The 22,321-nt window shown below is 36.3% G+C and overlaps 1 protein-coding gene across 1 annotated transcript in view; it reads right to left on the reverse strand.

Moving 5' to 3' along the window:
- Positions 1-12,112, reverse strand: part of LOC121387430 (catenin beta-like) — a 57,405-nt gene extending 45,293 nt beyond the window's left edge. The window contains exon 1 of the mRNA XM_041518541.1: positions 11,985-12,112. The gene's annotated coding sequence lies outside the window, so the exon portion shown is untranslated. The remainder of the gene's footprint in view (positions 1-11,984) is intronic.
- Between the last annotated feature and the right edge of the window lie 10,209 nt (positions 12,113-22,321).

Raw genomic sequence — 22,321 nt, forward strand, 5'->3', positions numbered from 1 at the left:
AAGTCAAAGATAATATGGATAGGCAGAAAAAGATATTCAAAAGAAGTGTTTCATCATTCTAGATGGAAGTTAGCATGGTGTTCAATTAAATTTACTTTATTAGGTATTAATTTCTCTTTAGATTTACAAGATAGTATTAAAGATAATTTCGAGCCAAAAATAGAAGAAATGGAAATTGTATTAAAAGCTTGGAGTGCCCGTAAACTTACACCATTAGGCAGACTCAGTGTTAAAATCACTAATATTACCAAAAATAACAAATTTGTTAATTTCACTACCATCCCCGTCAGAACAATTAGTTGAACAGTTAAATAAGCGATTTTTCAAATTCATTTGGCAAAATAAACCTGACAAAATTAAAAGAGATGTTATAATTCAGGACCATAAAAACAGGGGGTTAAAAATGATTAAATTATCTACGTTTATAACATCATTAAAGTCAACGTGGATAAGAAGGTTATTTTTAAACAACACAAAACTGGCATGTCTCTTCTCGTCAGTTACAGGTTTATCGATCAAAGAACTAATTATATATGGTGACCATTTTATTAATTTAAAAAAAAAAAAAATGACTAACCCTTTTTGGGAAGATGTTCTAGATAGCTGGCGAAACATCCAGTGTAAACAACCAATAGAAAATGAAAACGATATAGCTGGTATAAACATTTGGTTTAATAGTAAAATATTAATAAATAAGAAGCCTATTTTTTATAAAAAATATGCAGAAAATGGAGTTTCTTTCATTAGTGATTTAGTTAATACTGATGGAAGATTTCTAAATCTATGCGGTTTTATTGCAAAATTTAATATAAAAACAAATTTTCTAGAGTATGCTTCTTTAATTAATGCAGTGAAATGTTTCATAGGAATATATGGAAAACATAATGATGAAATAAACGAGTCAATTACAAACGAAAACCAGTCTACCCCCACAAGCTAAAACAACTTCTTAAAGACAAAACGGGATGTAGAGAAATATATAAATTGTTATGCTACACAAAAACCATTCCAAAGTCTCAATTAAAATATAAAAATAAAGGTTTTTGTTATTCACCAGCAGAATGAAATATATTTTACAATATACCATTTAAATGCGTTAAAGATACAACTTTACGTTGGTTTCAATATAAAATTCTACACAGATTTCTCGCTACTAACACATTTCTATATAATATACAATACATTATATCAATTCAAATAAATGTACTTTTTGTAATCGTATGCCAGAGACAATTGAACATTTATTTTATGAGTGTTGCTATGTTAAAGAATTCTGGAAAGATATTACAAACTGGATATTCAATACTATAGAAGAGTGCATAATTATAGATAAACATATTGCCATTTTGGGTCTGCTTAAAAAAACAAATACATATGCAATAAATTGGTTAATTATTAACATAAAATATTATATTTATTCCATGAAAATACAAAAACAAAAATTAAACTTCTCTGCCTTAAAAACTATAATTAAAGAAAAGTTGAAAACTGAAAAATGTATCTTATATAAAAATGGTAATTATGAAGATTTCAAGACAATATGGGAGCAGTGGTATAATTTATTTCAAACATCATAAAAATTTATCAAATCTATCAAATATTGAGATATATTTATTTCTAAAATACCTTCTTCCCACTTTATACTCCTTCACACATCTTTTTATAATACTTTCTTGTATCAATACTAATTCCGTACATAACATCTCCTTTTTCTTTCTTTTTTTCCCTTCTTGGACCCAGAAAATAATAATTAAAAAAAAAAATTATAAAAAAACCCCCAAACAAACAAAATATCAACAACAACAATATACATGGATTTTATCTATTCGTGTGTATATATTCTGCCATTTATATGTATGTATATAAAACTGTATATCATATGAAATTTTAAAAATATTGTGAGACAGTGAGCTCAGGGCACCCCAACCCTGACACTGCCTTTTTATATACTGGGGACAATAAAATTTATATAAAATAATATATATAATTTTTTTTTTTTTAAAAGCCTTCACTGTAAATCACTGTGGTCATTTTGGGTTTCAAGGTTTCTAACTGTCCAGATAAGCTTCAATTTGGAGTGGCACGTATGCAAGACATTAGAGTCTTCCTGAAAAACTATAAAACTGTTGCAAGAATCAGGGTTTATATTTTCAATTCCTAGAAGATGGTAAAACAAACTGATTAAAATTCACAGATCCAAATCTCACACAAAAAATTACTTCTAATATTCAGACATTGAAGGGTTAATAACAAGTTTGGTCAAAGACATACTGTCCCGTAACCAAAATTAGAAATACATAATACCTGTCAGCTAAAGTGTACTTTATTAGTCATCGGAAATATGCAACATGAGTCACGATGATTATGCAATATCTTGCCTATACATAGAATAAAATTTAATTCACTTTCTACCGTATCCGATAGCCTATTTAGTTATTAATGAATTAAAGGTATTAATTCATTCCTGTTATTTATAGTTTGAGGAGAATTTTGAAGAGTGCTATGGTAGTTTCTGGCACTTTCCTTTTTGTGTAACACTAGTCACGTGACAGAAGTAATTAAAATGTTAATTACATAATCATGTTAGTTTTTGTTGATATCATTTAATACTTAAGCAAATACGTTCATCAGGGATTTGAGATGGGCTGGAACAAAAAAAGCTTACTGGGAGCGGGGTCCAGGGGCCGCTTATGGGCCCCTGAAGAAAAATTGTTGTTTGCAAACCCTGGAACTGCCAAAAATTGCATTCAATGCTAACAAATCTAAACTGGTTATAACTTATAATATAAGGCACACATCATAAACTTGAAACCGTGAAAACATGGAAATGAACCGTGTGTGGTCAACAATAGTAAACATCATGTTTTTGTTTTTGTTTTTGAGACGAAATGAAAAAGCTCATTTACGTGTTTCCACGTAGCTCTCACATCTCTGGTTCATGCATACAACAGTTGGAATCTTAAAATACACAACTGTAGCATATACACAAAGATATAGTTTGAAAAGTGGGCAAAATATTTAATGCGAGTCACGTGGAATTGCCCCAGTGTATAACTCTTATAAATCCATCCAGCTTTACAACCAGAAAACGTCATCACTGACCCAAGTTTCCAACATGAAATATATGTCAATTTGAACAGGTCTACATTTTCCCTCATCTCAAATTGTAAGAAAACAACTAATGTAACTCTCTAGATGTGTTTAAGATTAGCCTAAATAGGGAATTTGGCGAGTGCCAGAGCTAGTCCTAATAGGGAACATCTTAGTGAGTCTTAATTACACAAATAAAATTTTCAGAAGAACTTAATTAATATTTTTTAAATATTTTTTTAAAACCCTACAAACATGATCCATGTCATTGTTTATTGTTTATGAGTCTATGATGCTTTCATAAAGTTATTTCATTTTCAATCGACGGCAAGTATTCCTATCCAAAGTGTGTATTAATTATCAGTTATTTTTGGCTAATCTTTACAAATCTTCAATTTTCATTAAATAATAATCAGGGTTTAAGCTGTCGTTCGCCAAATTGCCAAATGCGAAATAATATTGAATTTGGCGAAAATATTTCATTATCAAATCGCCAAAAAGCTAATTCGAAAATCCTGTTTCATTATCTTCCACCATTTGTTTTTGAGGAATATTTGTTAATACATTAAAACGCATACAGGTCAGAAATATGTTTGTACATCCACTTTGCTTTAAAAAGAGCCTTAATTTTGTTATCATTTTTTTTAGCTAATTGAAACCTGAATCTGGCTACAGATTTCTGGGTCAAATTAGCCAAATTGCTAATAATGTTTTAAAGGCATATTGTCACAGACCACTGACCTATTTAATGGTCTAACATAGTATTACCTGAACAAAAATAATTTATTTGCCCCTAATTGTACTTTATTCAACCATCTTCATAACCATCATACATTTATTTATGACATTTTGTAAAAATAATTTAATTATGGTGTTGGTCCATAATTCAAAAAATAAAATTGCCGAAAGGGTTGACATGGATTTCACTCCATCATGGTTCAGTTACGGTGATGTGATAGCTAGATTTGGTTTCCCAACAATTTATGTAACTTATTTATTATCCATTTTCAGAGAAATAAGGTCCTTAAATCCATGACAGCTTAAACCCTAAATAATGCCCAACATGTTTTAAAATAAATATTTTACAAATAGTAAGTAATCGAACCCATGAGCACGTTATGTCATCAATAACATTTACACAAAAATGTAGACTTTTTTTCTTTTCTTTTTTCGATATTGCAATGACTTAAATGCGAATGTATATCAGGTAACAAAATACACTGGACGTGTTCGATTGTCATTCTGCTATGTTCTAGCGTTAACAAAATCAAGATAAAACACCACGTGAGCTTTGGTAGGCAAGAAACTGCTGTTGAAAATAGTAGTAATGAACAGTCAAATGTTTTTTAGTCAATTAAATCAGTTTTGATGAATGATATTTTGTCATGGTAATTTCATACGTTGTTGTTAGCTGCACAAATCACTGTAGAAAGGATTGTGGAATTAGTTTCATTAAATACCACAGGAAGTGAAACATCGAACAGGTAGCTGACAACAATCAACATTGCCCATCCCACAACGGAGATCGTCATTTTATACAAGGTTTGTTGTATGGCAATTACACAAAAAACTATACCTTTGGAGTGAAATATTTTTTCCCTATTATGCCTTTATTTTTCTCATAGAATTATTTGTTAATAATCAATAAACCATAAATACTCAGGTTTTAATTCAAAACTGTCATGTGACCCGGCAGCCATCTTTAATTTGTGCTATTTCCTCTTAAGAATAGAACCCAAATTGCACCATACATTTTTTTTTTTTATATATTCTCTTTAGTTATGCCATGGTTACACAACATGGTAACATAATAATCTTAAGTGGAAACACCAAGAATTAAAATTTATTGGTAACTCCCCAGTCAGTAACTGACAACACATTAACACATACATTATTTTCCATTATCTCTCCTTCATGTAAAATTCTTTAATCTCATTGGTTGTTTGCCGTTGGACAAATCCCTTGTACCCCTGTGGGCGCAGCCAAATTCTCTTATATCCCGTCTGTAATTTCCAACAGTTTCCAGCCATCCCAGTTAATGCTAAAGCAATAAATAGATTATAAATTTAAAAAGTGTTTTTTTTTTTTTTTTAAATTAATATCCGTTTCAGACAATTTCGTATTACAAACATTTGAAGTTAAAAACTTGTTTATCGATGGAACTATTTTTCGTCACTGGCAAGTGGTTTTGTTCGCTTCTGCATGGTACATGCTCCGTTAATAAATTGTTAACAATTATTGTCTGGCGTTATTTTGATTAATTGGCTATATGGTTTAACATGTCGGCAAGATAAATTTGTTGTAGAAGCATCTCTAGGGGTATATGGCTTTTTATGTACCCTCTGTGTGCTCTTTTACCCCCCGAGCCTTTTAGTGTTACGCCAGTAATTAATAAAAAATTCCTTGTAGAAAACTTAGTTATCTTTTTCTAGTGATCATAGATTACTTGTGCACTACACATTTCTATATATACCTTAAAACTTGATGCTTCAGATTCAGATTTGGCAAATTCAAAGACATATCAAATACAAGCTACAGGGTTCATACAAACTTCTCACTTCAAAATTCACAAACTTTCAAGACGTTTTCTCAAAATTCAAAGACCCATTTTGAAAGCTTGCTTACTTTTAATTCAACATTCATCATGCAGTTAATAACAACAAATATAATTGTATAGTTAATTAATAAAACGCTTAAATGTGAGGGCTATTACATATAACGGGCAGTCATTTTGTACCATCCCAGTGAATACACCCTCTAGCAAGCTGGTGGTTACTTAACCTTTAGACTACTGGATTAATTTTTAACAAAAACCACGTTGAGTGGGTACAAGTTTATAATTTTTACTCACATATATTCACTTAAATGTTTTATAAAAACATGAAATAAAGTTCATATATTAATCGGTAAGTATTATTTTCGTGTCTTTTTTTGTAATTTTTATTATTTTAGATCGGCTAATGGTGATTACTTACGGGTATTTGTGGCCAGCTGTCCAGTATTTATGTCCATTATTCCCGATAACAGTGGTTTTCTGACCAGAATTTTTTTTTAAAACCCGAACTAAGATTCATATTGCAATATTTGGTAATTTTCGTTGTTGGTAAAACGATCAAATTTATTATCAAATTAGCTGTCACAATCAGCTATTGATCCCTGAAAATGACCGCGACGTGCCGCCATTGTTGTCAAGCGAAAATACTTGCCGAAAACCACTTTTTGAACTCAAAATTTCAAGGTATTTTCAATTGAAAAAATCAAAACAAAACCCACCATTTTGAAAAAAAATCTTTTTTCTTTAATTATATTTCCGTTTCCGGTGAGTGTTGTGTGCAAAACGGCAGGAAATATGAATTGGGGAATGCACTGTATACAGGGTACAGTATATCGACTGACGTGACGTCGGGCGAGATATCTCGCCTGCAGTAGTCAGAAGGTTAATACCTAAGATGTCACGTCAGGAATTAGTCTTCGAACTGAAGAAACAAAACATACCTGATTTTTGCGAATGCATCGCAATGCTCTGTAATAATATCCATCCCAGTGAGCCAGCATCAAGTATATATTATTTTTCAATACAAAATAAACCACCATTGTCAAAGTGTTGAAATAACTGTCTTACATTTTGTACATAAAATAACCCACATACTGAAATATTAATTAGTGTGTTTTCTTGGTTAATTGGTATTTTCTTTCCGTGGCCTGTACCTGTGGTTCCTGATTGGCAGGTGTATATTTAGACGGACCCAGACACTGTCTAGACACACTGCAGGGTGCAATTTGTTTTTAAAATTTTGATTAGCAGTTTTTCCTACTGGATGGAGAATTGATTAGCAACTATTGGAATTTGATTAGCACTTTAATAAAATGAGTAAACATGAATAAAACACATTCTTTTCAATAAAATTGCATATTTCTTATACATGTATCTGTATTGTGGGCTGCTTACCCCAAAATAAAACAAGTACAGAACAGTACATGTGAAGGGTCATCACTGTCACTTGTTTACAAGGCCGTATCCTCCGGAGATCAAGGGGGGCAGTTGCCTCTCCCCCTCCACACACACACCCAGAGAATCTCACTTTTTTTTTTTTTTGGCTATATAGAAAATAGCATAGAAATGTCGGGGTTTAATTTTTTTAGTACAACATATTTCTGAATAATATTTGTCAATGGTTACGCTAAGCAGCTTGGTCGTCTAACTTGTTCAAAATGATTTTTTAGTCTTTCCTGAGTTGATTTGTATGTCTGATCCAAAGTGCGATTGAAGCCCGAGAAAAATTCCTCATTTGGCTGATCATTCCAACGTATTCAGTGTTCATTTTTGTTATGAAAATTGACAATTCTCAAACGATATATATTCGTATTTCACCGGAACATTATTTGCCGAGGCAATTCGAAATTAAAAACGCCAAGCTGTTAATTAGTCGATAATACCGTATGTATACGCAAACATTTTCACGGCTAAAATAATTCGCGATCAAGCTTTCATTTTACATTTTCACGATAGTTTTTGTCAATAATAAAATAAAAACGACCAATATCAACTGAACTCCTTTCAATGACAGTTTCACGTACGATATAATTATACTCGAGACATTCTCGCCATGCGGTCCGCGTGCCGTTAGTCTTGTCCGCATGTATGTCTGATAATACATGATGCAGAAAACTTGAAAAATCACAAACTAGACCAAATACTATTTATTAGTAGTATTCATAGGTTGTATTCAGGTTTACAAATAACGAAAGCCACAAGTATGTATCGAATATAAGAATAATCAGTGTAAAAACAACAAACTGAAATCTCGTAGTCACGAGATACCAGACGTGAGTTCAGGCAGCCATTTGTCGCTAATGTTTGGCAGACTGTTTTTTACGCAACAAGTTAAACCGAACGACCACTTCGACAACCGGTCAAAATAATTATCAGACATTTTGACTACTGGCTATCGCTGAACGCAGATCATGCTGTGTTTTGTATCAATAGGCATTATTCAAAGCTAAATCGAAAATAAGTTAACGCGTAATTACATTCGCGGAGCTATCAGCATGTTCGCGGTGTATTTAATTCGTGAACATAATATATTTGCGTGCATGGTAGGCTACAAGTTCAGTGTACATGGTCATAGCTGCTTGCAAATTAGGTTACCACGATGATGTGGCAACTAGTACGTTACGTCACTGTTCTTGTTAAAACGTCAAACATCCTCCGCGTATTCTGACAGTATTTTCTATTTGAAATACTAACACACGCGAGAAGGTTGTACACTGAGATAAATTTAAAAATGTTTATCATTGGCGAATTAGTTACCTTGGCTGCGATCACGGAAATCGACACCCCTAAGTGCGTTCTCTCCGCGATCTCAATTCAAAGATCAGTTTGGTTACAAAAAACATGCATCGCAAACTGCTAGTCATTGTTACAATATTGCATCGCAATCGCACGATTTTGCATCGCTTTTTGCGATGCGAACCCGGTCATTTTGCAGCCTGCACACTAAAAAGACGTGCCTCTTATTAACCTTCCGAGTACTGCAGGCAAGATATCTCTAAGTATATATTATCGATCTCAAAACGTGTTCTCTATAAAAGATTTAAAAGGTAGTGTCAAGCCAAGGCTTTGTTACTCTTATGCATTTCAGTTTCATTATTTTGTGTTGTCACAAGCAGTAGCATGATGCCACATTATAAACATTTTACACATGTATTAAGGAATTAACTATGACAATCTTTGATTCACAAGTCGGCGATTCTTTCAAATTAGTACTTTGTTTCGACTACAAAGAAGATATAGATATAAATATATAGGTATAGATATAAAAGTATCTGTTATAGATAAGAAAAGTGTACGTTTCAGTATTTCTGTGGTCCTTAACCACATGTATGACGCCATATAACCATAATTAAAATGTGCTGAGTGTGTCATTAAATAAAACATTTCCTTCCATAACACAAGTGACAGGACAATATATAGTAATTGAACATTCCTGCCTATTCGGTATATATTGTGTTTGATGTATATTGTTTCTGTATAGAATTATGTACCTAAATAAATTGATACTGATTTCCATGGTTGTTTCACGGTTTCTAATTTAATTAACGGTGAACATCAATAAAGTAGGCCAAGTGCACCCAGAGGGGTGGGTGGGTGGTTGTAGGTCATTATACACAGTGTGATTACCAGAAGTGGGGTAACTGAATTCATTACACAAAAGCACAGCAGAACTCTTTCATTCTCTCTCTCTCGTATATATCCAATACACTCAACATTGATTGAACACAGTATTTAACACAGATATGACTCCTCTATTATTAATAGTGAATTAAATTTGATCTATAAAAACGACGTGTCTATATAGGTAGACAAATGTTTATATTGTCTAAAGTTAGCAATATCCATTAGCTCATTGAAATGTATGTATGATAATATTGATACATCTGTAGGTCTATAGTGAGAGTAAAATACTGATATAAACTGACAGAACACAAGCATTGTGTCTGCTAACCCATTTACAGGTTACCACAAAAAAATAGCCTGGTAACCTATAGGTTAACACAACTATATGAAAGTTAGAATTGAATTCCTGTTAATTTTAACGTGGACATTATTGAATTGTATGGGTGTGCACGAACATCAGTGCGAGAAACGAAATCAGGAAGTAAATTTATCTAGTGGGCACTGCTTAAACGTGGATTGCTGAAATTGCTTTGCAACTGCACAAGTGCGCATGAACATCGGTGCAATTTCGTACGAGAAAATGAAACGCAGAAATAAATTCATCTAGTGGATGCTGCTTAAATGCAGAATGACTATAATTGCCTGCAATTGCACGCGAACATCGCAGCAATTCCTTACAAGAAAATGAAATGCGGAAGTCGGAATGCATTACCTGGTTTACATTTGGAAACGAAACTACCGTTACGTTGAAACTTTTTGTCGAGAACGAAGCAGTGTTTACTTTTCTTACATGTAACCTGATCGACCGTTCTCGACTTATTTCGATGCCTGCATACACGTCACATGACCGTAGCCTACCACAGACCGTCCTGTGCAGAACAGCCCTGTGTATAGCCCGAGTACTCTGACTGTAAGAGAGCTAGACGGACATTTGGACATAAACACGCTCTCATTACAGTCAGAGACCAACCTATGTCTTTTTTTGGCAATTCCTGACTACCAAACGGTAGGCAAAGAGTCCCGCTCTAATACCACAACAATCCTATGTTTGACGTCAAATACCTTTACATCAATCATTTTCGAGTTAAGTGATACAAAAAAATCCACATATTAATCACTAATACACATACTACAGAAAGAAACCCGACAGCACCCACATTCAGCTACGCTTCGTGACACTCCGTCGCAACAATTGCAAAGCTCGGCGATCTATTTCGAGACGTAGACCACGTGATCGCGCACTGGGCGATTCCGCCTTGTGCAGCAGTTACAGGGGCCGTCTCATATCAAGCGAAGTTACAACATGGAAGAGTTGGCTAATGCCGTTTTGGATGAATTTGGATTTCATTACGTCATTAAACCAAAACAATTACACATTATTGATTCCATTTTGAATTTGAAGGATACATTTGGGGTGTTATCGACAGGATACGGCAAAAGTATGTGCTACGTACTGCCTCCTCTTATGAGACGACCCCTGTAACTGCTGCACAAGGCGGAATCGCCCAGTCTCGAAATAGATCGCCGAGCTTTGTAATTGTTGCAACGGAGTGTCACGAAGCGTAGCTGAATGTGGGTGCTGTCGGGTTTCTTTCTGTAGTATGTGTATTAGTGATTAATATGTGGATTTTTTTGTATCACTTAACTCGAAAATGATTGATGTAAAGGTATTTGACGTCAAACATAGGATTGTTGTGGTATTAGAGCGGGACTCGTTGCCTACCGTTTGGTAGTCAGGAATTGCCAAAAAAAGACATAGGCTGGTCTCTGACTGTAATGAGAGCGTGTTTATGTCCAAATGTCCGTCTAGCTCTCTTACAGTCAGAGTACTCGGGTTACCCTGTGTAGAGCCGGCTCTGCGCGGAGCCTGGCAATTTCGCCCCGGCGAAGTTGCCCCGGGCGAGTTCGCCAGGACTTATTTTCATCGTTAGGCGAAGTTATATATCTACTGTCATTATCAGCATGTTTTTGTGCCAAAACTACAGGGTTAAACTACTATGTGCAGTAGTTATGTTTTGATTTTCTTGTTGTAAAATGTAATACACGGAAGTAAATATGGCGATCTCGCCACAGCGTGTCCCAACACAAAAATAGTAGTATAAGTGGTATAACCCTGTAGTTTTGGCACAAAAACATGCTGGTAATGACAGTAGATATATACTATAATATATGTTGTAATATATGTCTTCTAGCAAGTCTAATATGTATGATAACTTCGCCTAACGACATACTTCCTCTGCACAAGGCAGTAAGCTTTTGGATATGTATCTGGTTAGGGTTACTTTTTAGGTTGGAATGAGCTATGACCCTTCTATATAAATGTATCAAAATAATGGTGGGGGGGGGGGTAACAATCGCATATCTTTCCGATTTTATTAACAATGGACATTTAACTAATTTAAACAACACCGTTTCTTATTTTTAGATTCGCCGAATTGGGGGCAATTAGGCCTAATAATTTGAACTACAAACATCTACCAGCTTTGTTTTTGAAATTTATTCACACTTTGGACAAGGCTACTTTCATGAGACAACCGTCAGCTATTTTCAAGATACATTCTTTTGAATTCATCTACAAAACGACCTTTTAAAAAAAGATGCTTTTGCTGAAACAAACCTGTGATGGTAACGCGACTTCATTTAGCAACATGCATCACTCTCGTTTTAAACGAACTGCGCAAAATAATATTTTAAAACATCATAGAATAGCTCTTACCGAAAAGTTAGGCCCTTTGGACCTCTAACGATTGTCGAAAATACCAAATGCACCTCGTTTGTAGTAATGTTTTCAAAAGAAAACCTCAACAATTCAAATTCCAAGATGGCTTCCTGACAAACACGCATGCGCCGAGAACGAGCACCTGTAAGTTTATGCACGCTTTCAATTTTGCTATACGCATTATAAAATATAGTTCTTCATCCATGTTTGTACTTTTACAATAAAATAGAAGTATTCTTTACCTAGGAAGTAACATATTTAAAACTATAGCATATCGAAATAAACGGCATTCGCAATTTAAAAATTATTTCACCTGACTTTGTTTTTCCGTGTTTAGTAATTGTGTGTATTACTGCGCGATGATTGTTTTGATTGGAATGCAAACAAACCGACCCAAAATGCTCAATTTTGAAGAATAGTTATGTTATATTTGTTGGCGTGTTTGTTATGTCATAAACTTAAATGTTTAATCTTTTCTCTTTTTTTCTTTTCTTTTTTTTAAATATTTTTATTTTTCGATTTGACTATTGTGTTGGACACAAAGGTCTGTGCTATTTAAGCGAATGACTCAAAACCACTCCCAATACACCTTCGGACGACTGTCATCTGTCAAGCAGGTCTGGCATTTCACATTAAAATATTTTAGTTCATTACTATCCCGGGGTCGTACCCAACAAGTGCAGGGGAGTGGAGGCGGCAAATATACGAAAAAGTACCATGAAAATAAAAGATAATTTATTTCATGTGAACATTCCGCATTTAGAACATCGTTAACAATATGACATTTAGTTTTTTCATACAGTCCTTACAAAAAAGTAAAGTTTGTTTTATTTAACGACGCCACTAGAGCACATTGATTTTTAATCTTATCATCGGCTATTGGACGTCAAACATATGGTCATTCTGACACTGTTTTTTAGAGGAAACCCGCTGTCGCCACATAGGCTAACCTTCTTTACGACAGGCAGCAAGGGATCTTTTATTTGCGCTTCCCACAGGCAGGATAGCACAAACCATGGCCTTTGTTGAACCAGTTATGGATCACTGGTCGGTGCAAGTGGTTTACACCTACCCATTGAGCCTTGCGGAGCACTCACTCAGGGTTTGGAGTCGGTATCTGGATTAAAAATCCCATGCCTCGACTGGGATCCGAACCCAGTACCTACCAGCCTGTAGACCGATGGCCTGCCACGACGCTACCGAGGCCGGTCAGTCCTTACAAAGACCAAAAAGAAAATGTTAATTATACATTCAACAAATTTAAGTATTAATTATTATTATATATTATAATACTATAATATATTCATTGAACTGGAAAACCAGCTTGTAAAAGAAACCTATGTGGGCTGGGTAGCATATAGAGGAAGCCCATGGATAGGATATATATAAAACGTGCGTGTGTGTGTCCAGGATAGCGTGCTTGAACTGAATTGGACATAAGAACGAAAATAAGTATAAATATAACAATCAAAGTACAAGCAAACTGCGAGTCGATTTTAAGCTAGTGATGAATATTTTGAAACAAATTATGTTTATTATTATTTTTGGTAAATGTATTTTTCAATAGACTTTAAAGATTTAAAAACAAACAAAAAAAACAAAAAAAAAAACATACAGTAATAATGGATAATTGAATCTGTGTGATCCATAAATGTTCGGGCAGTAATAACCCAATGGGCCCACTTAAGGGGGATCGATCCTAGACGGCCCGTGCATCAGGCGAGCGCTTTACACTGGGCTATATACCATTAAGTTTTAAACCCATACCAACTCTTGTATTAAAATAAATTGTTTAAAAAGTATAAAAATACAACCTACTAATTGACACTTTGTGCTTTTAAATAATTTAAAAAGCTCATTTCTAATACAGGTGTGAAGATGGAATGCTGGGACAGCCAAGGTATGCAGTTTCATCTGAAATAATCGATAATGCAGCACGCAGAACTAGGTTTTTCCATCAGTTGCCATTATGAATTTATTATGGACTGGGGGGGGGGGGGGGGGGTAGCCCAGTTGTACAGCGCTCGGCTGATGCGCGATCGATCTAGGATCGATCCCCGTCGGTGGGCTCATTGGGCTATTTCTCGTTCCAGCCAGTGCTCCACAACTGGTGTAAGAAAGGCCGTGGTATGTATTATCCTGTCTGTGTGATAGTGCATGTAAAAGATCCCTTGCTGCTAATCGGAAAGAGTAGCTCATGAAGTGGCGACAGCGGGTTTCCTCTCTCAATATCTGTGCGGTCCTTAACCATATGTCCGACGCCATATAACCGTAAAATAAAATGTGTTGAGTGCGTCGTTAAATAAAACATTTCCTTTCTTTTCCTTTATTATGCATTTGATAATATTGAGAGGAAATCGGGACGTAGTCCAGTGGCAAAAGCGCTCTTCTGATGCTTGGTAAATCTAGGATCGATCCCCGTCGGAAGGTCCATTGGGATATTTCTCATTCCAGCCAGTGCATCACGACCGATGTATCAAAGGCTGTGGTATAATTGTACTATCCTGTCTGTGGGATGGTGCATATAAAAATATCCTTTGCTACTAATGGAACAAATGTAGTGGGTTTCCTCTAAGACTATATATGAAAATTACCAAACGTTTGCAATCCAATAGCCGATGTTGAATAAATAAATGTGCTCCTTTAAGAGCCACGAATGGTAAACAGACAGAGAGCATCACAAAAGACGTTTGGACACGGATTTTTTTTTTTTTTTTTTTTTTTTTTTTTAATAGTTTAATGCCCCAGAAATATGTTATGATAGTGTCAGGGTTGAGACCCTGATTTCACTACCTTATAAAGTACTCTTATAAAGTACTCTTTTGTAATCTTGATTTGTATATGTAATATTTTACATTAACAATTAACCAGTTTACAAATATAGCCTATGTTTACTATTTATAATACCAAATAAGACTGTGTTCCTATTCAACTGGGTATAATCACTTTTTTGTAATAACCATTTTTCTATAATACTCTATAATCAATCAGTTTTATTTTAAGTAAAAAAGTATTTGTTGGTATAATTCTATGTAAAATTTGGTACTGAAACCACAACAGCGTTGGGTCTTTTAAAGAGCAAACTGGTAAACTATAATATTTTGCCCATAATGAAGAGGTAAAATCACACCCTTCCGCTGAATATTTCATTTGTGATGTAGGAACTATAGATGATTTATTTAGTAGTTTGTAAAATATTTTACTTCCCAATTGGTCTTTTAGAAAGAATTTAATTTTCGATGGAAATATTGGATTTTTGCCTGAATTGAATGTTTGGTTATTTGTATTTATTATATCACGCATAAAGGATTTGACAGCCGTTAATAACGAGGTATATTCTAAAAATTGACCGTATGGAACATAAAATAATTGACAATGACTCATTTATGGTGATGTTTAGCTAAATGATTTATTAAAGGTGCTTGGTCATTATTACAACATTGTATTGTATTTCATAGACTCGTGGCGGGATTTAGCTCAGTCGTTTGAGTGCTCACTTGAAGTGCTTCCGTCGCAGGATCGAACCACCTCGGTGGATCCATTCATCTGATTGGGGTTTTTTCTCGTTCGAACCAATGCACCATAACTGGTCAAAGGCCATGGTATGTGCTTTCCTGTCTGTGGAAAATTGCATTAGAACAAAATGTAGTGGGTTTCCTCTTATGACTACGTGTCAGAATTATCAAATGTTTTACAACAAACAGCCGATGATTAATATAGTGGTGTCGTTAAACAAAACAAACTTTAACTTTAGTTTTACTACTACGCCACCGAAACTGGTTTGAGTGTATTCATTTAATTTCAGCTGATTTTCGTGCTTATGTCCAGTTAAGGTCCAAGCACGCTGTTCTTGGCACCAATGGTGTCGTTAAACAAAACAAACCTTTTTTTCTCGGTTTCTTGCTTGGGAAGGCATCAACTCCTGGCACATGTATTTCCAATGACGTAGCCCAAGATGGCAAGGATGTCATCCCCCCCCCCCCCCCACACACACACACAGTTTAAAAAAACAAGGCACATGTATTTCTACTGACGTACCGGCCTCGGTGGCGTCGTGGTTAGGCCATCGGTTTACAGGCTGGTAGGTACTGGGTTCGGATCCCAGTCGAGGCATGGGATTTTTAATCCAGATACCGACTCCAAATCCTGAGTGAGTGCTCCGCAAGGCTCAATGGGTAGGTGTAAATCACTTGCACCGACCAGTGATCCTTAACTGGTTCAACAAAGGCCATGGTTTGTGCTATCCTGCCTGTGGGAAGCGCAAATAAAAGATCCCTTGCTGCAAATCGGAAAGAGTAGCCCATGTAATGGCGACAGCGGGTTTCCTCTCAAAATCTGTGTGGTCCTTAACCATGTCTGACGCCATATAACCGTAAATAAAATGTGCTGAGTGCGTCGTTAAATAAAACATTTCTTTCTTTCTTTCTTTCTTTCTTTCCACTGACGTAGCCCAAGATGGTAAGGAAGCAAACCCCTCCCCCTACTGCTCCCCTATCACACCTAGCTCAAAACCACAGTACATGTATCTTCAAAATTCTGGATTGTGCTAAACGATAACATTACAAATTATTTGGCAATTATGTAGATCTACATAAACTAACCTATAAACATATAAACCTTCAACATGAAATATATTTACAATCGAACAGGCACGGCGGAAGCAAGTTGACACTGGGGGGGGGGGGGGGGGGGCTGACTGAGATCGAGGTCGCATTTTTAGGGCATTCGGGCGTATTCTTCATAGTAAACTTTTGAAAACTAGATGTCCTGAAATGCAATTTCCTACATTCTACAAGTAAAATTTATCGCTGCCTTAAGATTTACTACCGATAATATTTTTTATTCAGAATTATTGGGGGTATGAGGCTAAAGCCCCCTCCAGTCCCCCTGCTCCTCCGTGCCTGTCGAAATTGGCATTGTTTTTTTTTAATTTCTTGTTTGTTTCCTGAAAATACTTTAACAGAAACACCCTGAAAAAATTTAAGGATAATATTTAATGCAAATATGACAAGCTTTTTTATGTATTTTATCAAATAACCGCTAAAAATATCTTAATTGTACGTATTTCAGCAAAGAGTTACAAAAGATTTTTTAAAACCTCACAATTAGAAACGCGTGTGTATTTGGATGACAGGACTTCTATTTAATTTGTTATTGTACAAGAACACTGAAATTGAGTTTTGGTTAAAAATCTGGCAAATCTAAATGTTACTTGAATTATTAAAGGTCATTTTGAGGTCACAAAATTTCGGGACGCAATAAGAAATAAGCTGTAATTGCATAATTTTTTTATAAAATCATATAAAAAAGAACGTAGGTGATTATGTGAAATATACTAAATATGTTTTTCTTTCTTTTTTATTTTTATTAATTAATTAAAATATTGAAATAAAAGTTTACATATATGCGTACATATTTACATGCGTGCACCCACTCACCCACCCTTCCACACACACACGCACACGCACACGCACACACACACACACACACTGTAGTTGCACTGGAACGAATTTTGGTGAGTATGGTACCAGTTGGAAAAGAAACAAACTTAATCCAATGTGACAAAACACAAGGCATCTGTTCTGGCGTGAACCATAGATCTGGCAGCAGACGACATAGAATACGATCTAACATAATTTGACAGCACCAGACTAAACAGACCCAGATCCAGCTTCGGTGTATAGTGGACCTTAGTTTTTCAGCTCTAGGACGATGTGGTCCATAAACCCTGGCATAAACTTCTATTTCATTGACTCGATGACTAAAGCAGATATCTGTCAACACTGAACACCAAGTGTTGGACATCTGTGTAGCCAATGGGGCGGGACGTAGACAAGCGGTACAGCGCTCGCTCGATGCGCGGTCGGTGTGAGATCGATCCCCGTCGGTGGCCCCATTGCGCTATTTCTCGTTCCAGCCAGTGCACCACGACTGGTATATCAAAGGCCGTGGTATGTACTATCCTGTCTGTGGAATGGTGCAGATAAAAGATCCCTTGCTGCTAATCGAAAAGAGTAGCCCATGAAGTGGCGACAGCGGGTTTCCTCTCTCAATATCTGTTTGGTCCTTAACCATCTGTCTGACGCCATATAACCGTAAATAAAAATGTGTTGAGTGCGTCGTTAAATAAGACATTTCTTTCTTTCTTTCTATGTAGCCGGTGCACGTATGAGCCCATGGTTTTATCTCACCAGAGAGAATCGTCATCCAGAAAACCAATGAAACTGCTAACCTTGCCTGTAAGAAAAATCTGATGTGGATCCTTGCAAGGCAAACACGTCCAGATGGTCGGCGAATCCCAAGGTGGGCCAGATTTAACATCAACCAAATGCCAAACTTAGAAGATGTTGAGTATTTGCCCTTCTCAATGCACCAGCCGCAAAAGTTAACCAGTGTTTGAAATCTTTAAGCAGTCAGAACTAATCAGGGAGAAACTACTTGTTGAACTACTTATGGTAGTTATGGATCCAAAGGTTTTTGTAAAAGATACTGAAATAATTTATTACGTTTTAAACATTCGTCTAAGGTGTTAATCACTGAGGTCCATGACTGTAAGCACTGTAATCATGTTGTCAGGTATATAAGTATGCCTAAGAAACCATTACGAAATTAGTACTGTAATGGCGATTTACAATGTGGGTGAAGGACAATGTTTAAGGCAGCAGTGATTTGATCATCTTAGCATGGTCGCCGATTTGAACAAAAATTCAATAGCGTCTTGTAGACTCCACTCTTAGGTGAGCTGATAACAATGTCGATATATTTCATGAAACATCTAATTCACAACAATGGAAAACTATTCACATACTGGATGTTCTACATACAGAGGACGTAATACAATGTACTTGGCCTTCTGTTTGCTTTTCGTGTAGGGAACTGGAATGTGCACCTTAATGCCATAAGTACTATGGTCTTATGGTGGTCTGCCTGTGATTAGATCAACTATGCCAGGTAACTAGCCCCAAACTTTGCTCTGAAGGCGAGTTTCCTAGAGACGAATCTTGATAAGCATGAAGCTTGAAACATGGGCCACTTTTCAGTGCAGGGACCTAATTCACAAAGGTCTTTTAGGCTCTGCTAGACAACAAAGCATCCTCTTTGCAAGTATTTTAGCATTGCACTGCGAGATCGCAAAATTGCGAGAGTGAATTAGGCCCCAGATGTCTAGCAATAACCATGTTGGTGGATCCCTGTGAACTAGACCACTGGGGTCACAATAAAGATACTCAGACTCCTGGAGGCAGAGCCTCAAAGTTGGAATTATCAAACAGTGTTATTAACAGCTGAACCCAGCAATACATCTCTAGGTCAGTTAAAAGGTAACAAATCAAAGTTCCATCATATTTACTGACCAAAACTTTAAAAAGACCAGGAAGCTGCATCATCAGTTGTTTTCGTCATCAAAGGATAGGTCCATTCACAGAAACGTAGGACCTCATTAGCATTTCTACTGCAAGGGTAGCTCTCAGAGATATCACCACTTTTAGACTCATGAAAGCTTTTAAGTGTGAGAGATTAGAAAGAGACCCACCAGCAAACCAATTCCAAAACCTAATGAAAGCTAACAAGATGTAGCAGTTAGCATTACGTATAAAAATATGAAGTAAAAGTAAGAGCAAGAGGGAGAGTGATCACATTAAAAGCAGATGGGTCTTTGTTTGGTTACATCCTAGTGGTGGCACAAGGACACATGCTCCAGATGGATGGCAATTTATCTCAATCCCTTGAACCATTACCGTGAGCTAGATCTATTACTTAGAAAGAGTAACAAAGTTACTTTAGCCACTAATTTGCCGCCAGAGGTAGGGCAAGTGCCCTGAAATTTCTGACCAGCTTCAGGGAGACCCAGGACATTTGTTTTGTTTTTAGTTGGATCAGCGATGGATTCCCCCAGAGAACTAAATAAAAATTCCAAAGTTATGGCATTCACGCGTCTCTTCTGTGTCCTCAGTGCATCATACACTACGGTCAGTGATCTCGAGTACAAACTATTTTGCGTGAAAGTTGATGTAGTCATCAGCCTCCAGGTTATTGATACTGTTTCTCAGACCTTGAGGTGACACATATTGAAGGGAGTGAGAGATCAACAACCGACTGTGCCAAACACTATTGGTAGAGGGTGCATGATTGAAAATGAAGAAGGAGCCGAGGTCATTTAATTCTGCATCTGCTGGCTTGAAACTGTCCAAAGACGAGTACACAGCCAAATTGTGTGTGTGTGTGTATCAAATAACCTACCAATAAATTACACTGATATGTAGACTACTGGACTATTGAAAAAGTTCAAATGAGGAATCAGGATGTGGAAAATGAATATGATTATCATATTTCTCCTGAACACTTTACATTGCTTACAATGGTTCATTTATTCATTTATAATGGGTATGCACCTACACTATCTGGGCTGTCGGTCTAGGACAGTTTGTTAGTAGTTAGTGAGAGATAATTAAGTGTAGTTGCATTACACCTACCCTTTGAGTCGTCAAACTCACTCTGACTTGAGCCGGTAATGGGATTCGAACCAATACCTACCAGACATAAATCCGATGGCTTAACCACTATGCCACTGAGGCTGGTTTACAATAGTTACAACATGTTACTATACACGTTTATTTGATGTCAGAAGAGTATGCTTCAGCAACATCAGGAAAATGAAACACCAGACCTTGCTTTTTAAGGTGCGCGGGTGCGATCGCGCTCGTACAGCGCACGTAATTTCAATCTGACGAGTGTGAAAAACAGCGCACGTTATACTCAACAAACGGCACACGTAAAATAGATGGGTATATTTATTTACACAAATCAACAGTCTTCATAGCTCATTTAGCTGATTGGAAGGTCCTTTTATTAAAACAATAAAAGTTAAAAACATGGCAGTGGCTTCCATGCAGTCGTTAAACTGGTATTTCTCTTTGTTGAACAAATCGGGAAATACTGGTTTAATAGACAATTTTGTAGACGTACTAGTCAAAATCCAATCAGAGCTACTCTGCCTATTTTATTTATTTTGGAGAGTGATTTTTCACTCGCCTTAGGATATTGAGGTGTGCGATTTTCCACTCGCCTATAATTTTCAAAAACTAAGGTCTGAAACACAATTTTAAAAAATAATCAAAAAGAAGTCTTTTTTTCGATTGGGGGGGGGGGGGGGGGTTGACATTTTTTGTTCTACTGTATATAATATACAATTACATAAAATATATTCAGTTATTTGGATTTCTCTATAAAATAACCTCAAACATGTGTAATTGTTAGTATTCCAAAACGTTTATTGACTTTTTAAAACTAAATGATAGATAAACATTTTTCTGAAACTGAAATACGGCCTCGGTGGCGTCGTGGTTAGGCCATCGGCCTACAGGCTGGTAGGTAGATACTGTGTTCGGATCCCAGTCGAGGCATGGGACTTTTAATCCAGATACCGACTCCAAACCCTGAGTGAGTGCTCCGCAAGGCTCAACGGGTAGGTGTAAACCACTTGCACCGACCAGTGATCCATACCTGGTTCAACAAAGGCCATGGTTTGTGCTATCCTGCCTGTGGGAAGCGCAAATAAAAGATCCCTTGCTGCTAATCGGAAAGAGTAGCCCATGTAGTGGCGATAGCGGGTTTCCTCTCAAAATCTGTGTGGTCTTTAACCATATGTCTGACGCCATATAACCATAAATAAAATGTGTTGAGTGCGTCGTTAAATAAAACATTTCTTTCTTTCTTTATTAAAACTGTAGACATCGCAATGTATGTATTAGGACTACCAATGCTAACATTTTTAACTTCAAACTTTTTATTAAATGTTTTCTGAAATGCTATTTAACATTAGGCCTACCAGATACTGAGGGAGGAAACCCACCATGTCGCCACTTCATGGGCTACTCTTTTCGATTAGCAGCAAGGGATCTTCCCATAGACAGGATAGCACACACCACGGCCTTTAATGTACCAGTCGTGGTGCATTGGCTGGAGCGAGAAATAGCCCAATGGGCCCACTGACGGGGATCGATCCCAAATCGACCGCGCGTCAAGCGAGCGCTTTACCACTGGGCTACGTCTCGCCCCTGTCATTGACAAGGACTATTAATGATAATGTAGCACTGGGTAGAAATAGGTTGTTTTACCATGTGTTGGTCGGGGGGGGGGGGGGGGGGGGGTCTTTCTTTTTCTTTTTTTTCTTTTTTTATACTTGACAAAGCATGATCAACTATAGCTTGAACGCAGAAGAAGAAGGTCGTATTTTTAAAATGATTATTTTAGGGTAGGGTCAGGAAAAAGCTACAACTATTCCAATGCTATCACCTATTTTCCAACTCTAGATATGCATACTTTGCTAAAAATTA

Source organism: Gigantopelta aegis, chromosome 13 (genome assembly GCF_016097555.1).
Source record: "Gigantopelta aegis isolate Gae_Host chromosome 13, Gae_host_genome, whole genome shotgun sequence".
NCBI lineage: Eukaryota > Metazoa > Mollusca > Gastropoda > Neomphalida > Peltospiridae > Gigantopelta > Gigantopelta aegis.